The sequence below is a fragment of the Saccoglossus kowalevskii genome, chromosome 13, assembly GCF_978046115.1.
Source record: "Saccoglossus kowalevskii chromosome 13, keSacKowa6.1, whole genome shotgun sequence".
Classification (NCBI taxonomy): Eukaryota; Metazoa; Hemichordata; class Enteropneusta; family Harrimaniidae; genus Saccoglossus; species Saccoglossus kowalevskii.
The window spans coordinates 30673849-30685875 of record NC_140653.1 but is presented as its reverse complement, the minus strand read 5'-3'; the positions used below and the strand labels follow the sequence as shown (position 1 = coordinate 30685875).

Here is a 12027-nt window from a genome sequence, read left to right as displayed (position 1 = left end):
TAGGATACAAAGATCTATTAAACACCAATATACATATTCTCTACACTTCTCTCCTGAGTATCCTATTTTTACGTCTCTGAGGAGATGCAAACACTATAGCAAGCCATTTGATAACACGATGAGTATTGATCAGTTGTACAGTTTACACAGAACAGCTGGTGGCATGCCGACTGCATTCCTCAAACCATTCACTGCTATTCCTAAGGATTTACAACCTTCAAGAGGGGAAATCACAACTTCCATTTCCGATCTCCGATGATCTGCCCACAGAGCTGTGCATCTATGTGAATGTTATGTAATTGTATGTTATCTTTCATTTGTGTCAGACTAGTTCGTTTTTGAGAAGTGGAATTGTCTTTATCCCTGGAATGACTCCAAAATAGCCTTGACTTACTTCGTTACAACATGACATCTCCAGTCACAGACTACAAACAGACAAATTAGCCAAGCTTGTTAATCCAAATCACATGTCATTTCTTATAATCAATATACCACTAGTATATTTCATTTGTTCATTATGTGGACTGTCTCAGACACCAATTTAGGTATGGCCACCGACTAAAGTGTTCACTAAGTACATGTTTAATAATTAGACATTCATCTGTTTCAATATACCGGTACAATGCAGCACTATTTAATCATACAGACTATTCACTACACAAATGTAGCAGTGAAAGCACATTAATTATGTAATCATTCATTTTTTTAACATTTTCATTTGTTATTTATTATATTTGTAGTAACATTATTATTTTACTGTAAAACCATTTATTTTTCTGGGTTTAAGTTCACAAACTTGGCAGGGCAACAATGATTTTTATTGATGTTTTTTTACATGTTATTTGGATTTAATTCAGTGGATTGGTCTTATTGGCAAAAATATGGAAATTAAAAACTAGTGAACAATTCAAGTGTTTACAATACTATATTTGGATTTCACTTTATTAGACTTAGACCTTTGAATACAAAATCAACTGTTGTAACCTCTCACAAAATCAAAACTGCATAATTTATTCAAAATATTGTCAAGAATGTTGATAAAAATACATAAAAATGTAATTATTGGTACTCATTCAATTTTAAATGTTATAAAAAAGTTACTAATGTACTGTTTAAGTTGTGTCTTGTGTTAACTGTTCTAAAAAGGGTTTACAGTGTATTTCAATAGGCATCTCAGCACAACGAGGATTTAGACAAGCAGGCACTCAGGATAACAACATGTATAAGCTAATAACTATGTACTGTCTGTGATGTTGACATGTACATGCAGATACACGTCTGTATCCTTTACTCATTTCTATAACATTTTTCTTCAACTGAACAGTTTAATAATACCAAACATGCTGCAATGCAATGCATGACAAATGATGAAATTTAACAATGGTGTTAATTTCATAGTTAAAACAATTAACTGAAATAACTATGCAGGAAGCAACCAGAGACAATATGATATAATGATTGTGAAACGGTACTGTTAGCTGTATAGCTAAAGAGCATGGAATGTAACACAGACCACCAGTTGGCAAGGATTAGAACCATGCGATCCAAAGTTTAATTGATGCTCGAAACCAGAAACAAATGACATGACCCTTAGATACATTTCCTTCAGTGGTTTACAATATAAACCTGTGGAAACCAGAAACCCATCTAAACAAAACTTTTTCCAATCCATTCTTTATACTTTTTTCTAATTATATGGTTTTACTGTTGGCTAGTCTTTTAAATAACTTGTTTTTGAATTGAGAGAAAAAAAGTCACATCCAATTCCTGCCCACTATAAATAATATAGGTATATCTATCAGCCGTTGATTGACCATTTTTCAAATACAAATTACAGGCTAAGCAAATATTATTATTACATAACTTAGAGAAAGTGTTCTCTGGAATGACAATTACTAGCAATGGCATTTCCAACTGAAATATTAGGACTGTACATAAGAAGAGAAAAATAGTTAATTTTCAATTAAGTAGACCATGCCAGCAATTATCATGGGTGGATTCCATCATCCTGGCTATGGTATGGACTGATTGGTGTTGCTGTGATGTGTCAACGCAATATGTACCAGCTGCTATGTTAATACACCATGGCAAGCTTACAACAACCATCTTTTTAATTAAATAATCACAACCAAAATAACACATGCACCAATGATAAAAGAAATGTACATACATTATTTGATGTCAGTAAGGGGGATGTCAACTCAATGTTTTTTTTTTATTTGACACAAATATTCAAGATGCCATCAATATATAAGCAACGCCTAATTGTTAATAATGCCTACTGTAGTCATGTGATATTAAGTTTAACTGACATGATCTGTATGTACATGTATACCAGTCTGTGTGTCAGCAGCACATTACTGAAACCAACCAAGTGAGGGTAGTCTTCACAACGTACTCAAAATAAAATATGTTACACTTGCACGACCTCAGTGCCAATACAGCTACATTAAATTTTCAATATCAAATGGTGGAATAAATACCAAGCGCCAAAGCTCTCGTAATTCCTTAATAATCAGCAGGCTGTGTATTCAATCATAAAGCGGCAAATAGACGGCATATAGAGGTGTCCACTCATGCGTCTATCAAGAGTCAACTATAGAGCTGAGCTGCATACCAAACTACCATTTTGCATTAATACAAACTATTGACTATAGATGATTAGCCTCAACATACATGTAATATATCAAAAATATTAACTCCAAAATATTTTTCATCATGTTTAGTCTATTTTGTATATCTTGTTAAAATTAATTTTTTTTTTTTTGGTAGGATAATACTGTGATGATTTCAAAAGTACAGCATGCCTGGTTGGAGTACAATCCGTAGCCAATTAACTGAAACAGGCTAACAGCATGGAATATTATGTGTTATAAAACTGACATATGCAAGCTTACAGGCATGCAATCAACCCACTGCTTTCATTCTACCCCTAACAATGAATACTGTCATCTAAAAACAATAATGTAAATTTTGATTACTGTACAAAGCTGACTGAACACACCGTATTTGTTGTCATGTGTTTCACTGAGTACTCATGGGTGACATACAAAATATTGGCAGATTTCACTTTCAGTGATTTATTCAACCAGTGAAAATAAAAAGACGTAGAGTACAACTGATATTCATATTTAGATTTTCATTGAATAAAAACATTCATGAAAGTGGGAAAAAATAAACGAACGTTTCTAGTAGAGTCATATTTCCTGTCGGTGCTTTCTATTAACAAAAACCAAACAATGCATATGTTTTACACAAATAAGGCATCTTTGTTGATGCATAAAAAAGCAACCACATAACATAACTAAATAAAGCAGTACATGCCAAAACCAGCATGTTATGGACAAAGCACTGTCTATCAAGCATGGATCACATCTTTTCTCTATGCAAAGCACAAGTTTCAATTATACTCCTACCAAGAATAACATTTATAGTACATACATGTGATAATATTGAGAAGAGTGACCTTATGACCCCATCATTCTACATCAATTCTCAGTAGTAATGTCTCTACTATCTCTCGACAATCATTCACGCTAGTCACAGTTTATAACTGATGATAACAATTCAATTGAAAACCTGAATCACATTAAAATAGGCTGTGTATGGTGTGTATGTGTCATGCATATTCTGATCACACAACAACCCTGCTATAAATAAAAGCTAGGAATTTCAAACACGACTGTGTGTCTACCTGCCTGAAGAGGATTGCCCGATTAGTGGTTCAGCAGACTGGAGTTCGTGGATGCGGATCAAGGCCTGGTCAGCCGATAAGCAGAATGGAACTTGTACTGATAAGGATCCCGGCTGAAGATGCTCATCTTAGTGTTTGTATTGAAAAAAAAGTCAGCAATAATAGCAACTTGTCTCACCATTATATAAATAGGAAACTAAATAGTTACCTCATAATTAATAGTGAAAGAAATTATTCATATTTGATTGTTGTAATTTAATGATAAATATTCTGACCACACTTGCAGAAGTGCATATAGGGCTTTCATGTATATTTAACGGGGACATATTTTAATCGTCAAATTCATTACAGGAACTTTTATTTGAAATGCACTTTTAATTGAACAAACACGATATATGGTATATTGTCATTGCACTGATTCTCAAAATTTTAATTAAACTCATTTACATAATTGTGAATGATTCCACTATAGAAAATATTATACTCTATAAATGACCATTTCACACGTCTGATCTGAGCACACCCAGTCACTATAAATGACCATTTCACACGTCTGATCTGAGCACACCCAGTCACTATAATCCATGTGTGTGACAACAACAAAAATAAACAGAATATACTCCCAAAGTCTGTTGCCTGATTTAAACCAAAGGCTAGAATACATATTGTGAATCCTCGCGATTCACATTAATGAGTACACCACATGGTACCCCACTCACACGCTTCATTGCGTATCTCTATGAAACAAAATAATTTAGCCTCCAAATTTTAATATAGTATTTAATATAAAAAATACTATCAATACAAAAAGGATTATAATAAGAAGCCAACATGTGGTACCAATAGGGATTTGAAACTCATCAGCATGTAGGATTTTACTTTGCCACACTCTGTTCCGACGTTAGCAGTATTGGCATAATCACTGATTCGGGGGGGGGGGGGTGTGTGTTTGCCTGCTTGGTCAAATTATTATAGCAAGTAGGTATATGTTGCTGGGAACATATGGGTGCATGAAATTAGGTTTTAACAATTGTACTGTGAATTTAGTGTTTGGTTACAGCATGGAAGTAAAAAGAGACCTCCATGGTTACCGATACATCCATCAAAAGGATTTGCAATTTAATAACTTATTTTCCTCCCCATGCGGTGAAAGTCTGTTGTTTATTTATGATGACTGTTTGGTGTGAACTAGATAGCGAGATTGTATTTATAAGCGATCAAAAAATACCCCCACCCCACCACCAATATATGTGATGATACAAATTATATGAATCACTTAGTTTGATGGAGACTAGAAGTAATGGCTGTACTGTATCTATCACATCCATAGATTCATGAAATCAACATTACAGGGCACCCTTTTATAAGCATTATTGGCAAGCAGAGACCCTTAGCCCAAGACATCAATCATCTCAACCAAGTTTCTTGTTTTTTTGATTGATTACAACAATAAACAGACAACTAATGTATATTCCCATTGTATACCTGCAAATAAATAAAAGCCGAGATATGCGACTTAGTATGTCACAGCTGTTGTAAAGACCTATGTATTTAAATTAGATGTGTTACTGTTCAGCCGTGGATAGGCACAGTGCACACATGTTGCATTTCAACCATCGTGTATGTCCTGGTGTAACCTTCTCCATTGTAGTGTGATAAGCCTTAATGTGTGTTAACCCCCTTTTGTTGAAGGATCACGATATTAATGCCTGTTGTCCCCCCAATCTTTTATTTTATATTTAATTCCAGAAAAACCAATAAAGATAGTTCATCCCCATTATTAAACCCTTCAGCATGGCACCATATTTTTTCACACAGTTTTTATTGACTCGTCTTTGTTATATACACTAATGTCTTGTGCACTTTGCTCATATGTAAGGAGATCTCTCATTGGCTGAACAACCACTGCATTGTCATCTAACTTGTTCATATGTTAGGAGATTTCCCATTGGCTGAACCAATAGTGTGGTTATCTAACTTGCTCACATCTAATATTCATGCCATAAAGATACTAAAAAAAAAACATTTTGAAAAACTGCAATATTGTTGCAGGGCATATACATCCAAGCAAAAAATGTGATTATTCCTATGACAGGCTGTATATTGAGTTTCTCAGGTAGCCGCAGATGTGACAATGTGTACTCCTCCCATTGATAACTCCTGCAATCTTCTTTCGTTCTTTTTCTTCTACTGTTTTTTTTTTCACACCGCTTTTTGAACAATACTGAGCAGAATACTGTGCCTTATAGACCCCGGCACACATAATTCATAAATTTGATTACCATATTTGGTCTATTAGAAGCACATCTCCAATATAAGTGCATATAAACCAAAAATAGGCCAATGGCCTGTTGCTCAACGGCTATTGTACAAAAGATTAGTGCTGTATATGACAAATACACCAAAAGGCAGTGAGTGAGACAATAAAACATAATGCTAAAATTGAATTTTTTTACAAAAATAACAGAAATATTCAATAAAATTAGAATCAAAGAGAGCTTAAAAAGAACTCCAGCATGTTGAGAGAATAACATAACATGATATTTGCAATTATCTGAATTCGTAATACATGTATATACCAAGTTTTGTTGAAATATGTTGAATGGTTCTTGAAATAGAACCCAAATAGCTTGAATTTCACTAGCTGATATGCAAATTATCTAATTTGCATGAATTTCCACCAAAAACTAAATATATCTGGAAAATGCCCAACACATCTAGGCACCAAGTTTTATTAAAACATATTAAATGGTTCTCAAGATATCACCAAAATAGCCTAAATATTGGTATGTAAATTAGGCAATTTGCATAATTTTCCACCAAAATGTCTATACACATTTAAACATGTTGAGTGGTTATGTTTTCATTACAATCACAATAGACCAATCAAAGAAAACTTAGAACTCCCATGCGCTATGTGAGAATGAGAAACAGTTGACAGAACAAATGGGAAACATTACATATCTCCCTGTGAGCATATAATTTCAATATGGCATCATTGTATAATCTTCCCAAGTTTTGTCCATTTTCCAACAACTGTAGAAGGTAATAAAAAAAAAAAATAATTTCTGAAATTTTTGATAAATTTGGCCACTTTTAGTGACTGGGCGAAGTGTCATCCAAGCTACATGTGTACCAAGTATCAAAAAATTTGGATTACTGGTTTTGAAGAACAAGTCAAAAGTACTATTTTTGATGAAAAATTGGCAAAATATTTGCTAAAAATAGAGAATTGAAGATGTCAACACAAAATGAACAAATCTGATAGAGGTCCACCCAACAAATATACAATGCTGGTTTGAGAGCAATCGGACTACCAGTTTCGGAGAAGAAGTCGAAAATAGCATTTTTGACCAAAAATGACAAAAAATATTCGCTAAAATAGAAGATTGGAATGAACAAATCTAGTAGATGTCAACACAAAGTACCGGTTTTGAAGGTACCAAAAATTACCATTTTAAAATATGAAATATGGAAATTTCATTACCAAATTAACAAAACTGATAGAGGACAACCCAAGGCACATGCACTATCAATATCAGCACTGTGGGGGGGGGGGGGGGGGGGGCTAATTTGCATAATTTTTGGCAGATCGACTTCTCATGAACAAATTACCATCTACACTCATCAAGGCATCCACACACCAAAAATCGAGTCAAACGGTTTGGCGGTTTTTGAGAAGAAGTCATGCACAGACAGATAGGCGGATGACAGACGCAGGACAGAAACTCATCCCCTAGGCTCAGCGGACCTATGGTCCGTTGAGCCAAAAACCACATTTATTGTATACTGAATTAATACAATATTACTTAATTTCACCAAAGGAACATCTTGTGTCAAACTGTTAGCCAGGAATCTTGAATTGAAGTTAAACCAGTGACCATTTTGACACTTCCCAGGGTCAAGGAGATGCCAAAGTGATGTGTTATGTTGCATCTATACACTGAATTCTTTCTGACAGTAGAAAAATGGTTCAAGCGAAGTAATAAAATTTTACATGTAAGTGATCAGTGATCCTTATAAAAAATGGATAAGTCAGAGCCATTATTTTGAATTTTCTAAAAAAATTGTGAAAAACGTTGAGCATTTGTTTTTAAAATGATGGAGTAAACCAAAGTGTGGAAAAAATAAAAAATAAAGTAGTTCAGACCATGGAATCAACTGCATGCAACAAAAATATCGACCACTTGGTTTGGCTGCAATCTTGGATTTACCAAAAACATCGACCACTTGGTTTGGCTGCAATCTTGGATTTACTGGTTGGTAAAACTGAAAGTTATCAATTGCTCACATTTCTGAGGGTCTGGGTAAGATGTTTTTTCTTCACTTTTTTCTTATATTTTTTGAATATTTCTTTAAATGAACCCTAATTTTGGAGCCAACAGACAAAATTTGAGTCAATTTTCAGTTTATACTCAAAAAAATTGGCTATTTTTGTTCCAATCTTTTGAAGGAAATGCAGACTATAAACTGGACTATTTTGTGAATCTGTGATGGAAAGAGGGAACTGGTGGTGAAAAGGTAAAACCTACCCAGTCTGGGATTGTGATAGTTCCCTAACTGTATTAACCTACCCAGTGTGAGTTTGTGATTTACCACCTTTGTGAACCAGAAGAATAAATGCAAGGGTCATTTCCTGTTTGTTGTTACAATACACTAGTACAAACAATGTGACTGAGCTTGAATAAACACTGTGGTTAGTCATGTGTAATGCAAAACAAATCATGGAGGTAACATAGCTGCATGCCCCAACAAAACAACACAAAATAACTTGCTTTCAACTAATAATTGCTCAATAATTGGTGTTTGGTAAGTACATTTATATAATAGCATGCATTCTTCATCTATTGACTCGTACACGCAAGAGATAAAACAGAAATTTAGATATGCAAATTATGGTTGCAGGATTTGGTATGTGTGTATATAACAGATCATGAAACTAAAATAAACAAACTTGTATTTAATGAAGGGATTTTGAAGGGATGTGTCATATCACAATTATGGGCACAGTTATTAATATTTTTAATCAAAATGTCTGTACATGTATACTAAAATAAAGATATTTGATAGTCTCCATGTCATTTCATACATGAATGTCATGTCACAACGAAAAAGTTCATGTGCACAGCTTATTTAAAAAAAAAAGGTCTTCAGAAGGTACTTCATTCAGTGTAAAGTATAATTATCATAAAAATAGCAAAATATTGTTTTCAGTTAATAAACTAAAATATGCAGTGATCCATCATTCATTGAAACTTGTCTTGACATGCAACTATGGTACATGCTATGACCCACAGCATGATTGTGATCTGATTTGCTTTCTTTGCCTAACTTTATTGGTGGTAGGCAGGCAGTTATAACAGACAGCTGAATAATCACTTGCCGATGGAGTCAGGGAAACATAGCATAGATATGCAAGATATAGACCTATTACTCCAGCCAGGAATAACAAATTGTTCCCAGAGAGACAGGAGAGAAAAAATCTGTGTCACATAGGTTAATAACACATTGCCAATTGAGTCTATTCCATGCATAAAATCAAGGGAATTGGGAACAGATAATGAATTTTGCCAAAGGCAAGGCTGATACTTTGTAGCTTTCGAGTTCCCAAGTGAGTTGGATTCAAGAAGCACTTTTATTTCTACATACGATATTTTAAAGCCATTGGGACTGGTGAACATCTTAACGTGGTATTTTTGACAGGCTTTGTTCACACTTGGTTTTTGCCGCCTGTCGTGCATTTCCTGTTCAAATTATCACTTATACTCAAACATAATATATAGATCATGTTTGGAATATTTAGTTTTTACTCTTTTGATAACATTCAGTTTACTTTTTCATCAATTTATTTCTTGCAGATCAAAGGAAGAGATGGTATCCAACTCTCCTTATTATTAAAGCAATTAAAAGAGTAACTGCATAAGGCGGGGAAGGAACAAATGACAGATTAATCAACATAAAAAACAAGAATAATAATCATTCTGGAATGAAACATTCCCTTTTAATATCCTGAGATGACAACATATAAATGCACTCACATTTAACAAAACAAGAATTGAAATAAAACAACTAAAGTTTAAGCAACTTAAGTTTCCTGAGTGAGGCGGGGAAATCTAATAATATACAATCAGTAAAATAAGAAGAAAAATAATCATGTCACAATATCACTATTAAGAAAAAAATGTATTATTCATTCAAGTTCAATATCAGGTTGAGATGCTCCCCCCCAGGAGATATCGATAACAAATCAAGACTTGGATGGTAGTGAATCATTGCTTTAGGGGAAAAAAGGTGATTTAAAAAATCAGAAGTGAGAGATAAAAATGTTAGAAATATTCAGATGAATGCTATGAGCAAAGTGCGATGAGATGAACCGTAATTGTATTGGATGCTGTACTATAAAGAAGAAAAACGCCGGGGGAACACTGTACCTAACTAAAAGTAATTGAAAATATTCATTAGCCAGCAAAGTGAAGTCAAATGTACAAGGGCATTAAAAAGTTTATCTGTAGATATCCTCAAACAAGCAACCGTATTATGAATTTCATCTAGCCTGAAGGAGCATTGATTGGTGCCCCCTGAGATAGCAGGAAATGCACTGACATGTAAAAATGGTTTGACAAACTATAGCCTCAGGGACTGGTGATTTTCAAGTAAATGAAATTCACATCAATTGATGACTTTAAGGCTAAGGTAGAAAAAGGAATGTGAACAGTACATGCAACTACACAAACAGTCAGGCAAAATAATGGTAAGCTCTAATTGTGTGTAAAATATCTCACATCAATCAAAGAATACTGCATGAAAATGAGAAATTATCAGCTGTTTAGTATTGATCTTACAATGCCTGCAGCAATGTCTGTATCATTAGAGCATGCTGACTATCTCGGCAATATCAGTCATCAAATTAGCCCCCTCTACAGTTACCTCCAATATATGTGGATACATAGATAGTGTCAATATTTCTTCTCTTTTTAACATTCTGAGTTAACCACATCATTATACAGAGACAGAATAGATGCTATCACTGCATTCTTAAGCCTGCACCTGCCATAATAGCTTATTAAAATATGTGCCGTCTTGACAGTAGGTGTATTTATGTGCCAATCATTGAGAGTAAGCTGGTACATGCCAAAATGTATGCCTGCCAGTTTGGCATATTCCAAAAATAACACAATTTCGGTCCTGATAGAAAGCCAGGATTTAACTTTATCTATGCAGAGATCAGTGTGCTTGAATTATTCGGATTATGCCAAAATAAAGCCTTCAGCAAAAAAATCAATTGGAATGGTGAAACCACTCGTGTGACACACACACCACTGAATATAAGAATTAAAATAATTTTATACAATGACATATTTGTAATATTTAATGAGTGATTTCTCAACCAAAATCCACTGTATTCATCATGGTGTTAACAGCTCAGTGGAGGAAGTTGAACAGTCAATCAACCACACTATGTACATTTAAAGCATGCATTATAACATGTTGCCAGATATGGGCACAAACTGAGTCAGTTTCAAGTTTGACCTGATGTACATGAATGCAACTGAAGAATTAACAATATACAGCACATGCTAAGATATATGACGTGAACATACCCGGTAGTAATTGTATTAAATTACTCACAACAAACAGTGTGCACCAGCGAATATGACAATTTTGTATTGATTAAAATTGGCCTAGTCACCTTAGAGAAATTATTGTGGACTTGTTCATTAGGATATAAAGTTATTTCATATCCAAAAAGACCGAATAGACATTTTTGATGAGATCAAAATATGACGTGCATACATTTATCATATACTGTGAATATTTTTGCTATTTTTGCTGTTGGAGTGATTCAGTAAAAATAAAATCCAGTGAATATTTCACATTCAATTCATTCAAAAATCAGTAAAAATAAACTCCACACACATCACCAGAAAAGTTGTTTCAGCGAAAATTATTTCAATCGCAAATAAAGTATTTTACAGTATTCTCGCTGTATCAGATTTGAAAGAAATGGCTGTAGATAAACATGTTATTAATATTTGGCCTATCTTTTCAAAATCAAGCCTTTCAAAAGAATATGGTTGACATGTAAGTTACACCAATGTGCTCAGAACCTATAATGAGTTATTTTCTATATTACCACACTGGGGAGTTGCAGACCATTTTCCATCAACTTAATGTTGATAATTTTAAGATAGTATTTCACTTTCCTCTTGTTAGCAATGAATCCACTGTAAATCTCTAATGGACATCAACAGTCTAGGAATTCACTGTTCCAAAAATAGAAACATTGCAGGTGACATTTGCATGTATTTTGTTAAATGTAAAAGACATACACA

At 33.9% G+C, this 12027-nt stretch overlaps 1 long non-coding RNA gene across 1 annotated transcript; it reads left to right on the top strand.

The window, feature by feature from the left end:
- Positions 1–200: 200 nt before the first annotated feature.
- LOC144341756 (uncharacterized) lies at positions 201–3122 on the top strand. Its single transcript, XR_013418641.1, has 2 exons — positions 201–301; positions 2773–3122. It is a non-coding gene; the product is annotated as an uncharacterized LOC144341756 (long non-coding RNA).
- The last annotated feature ends 8905 nt before the right edge of the window (positions 3123–12027 follow it).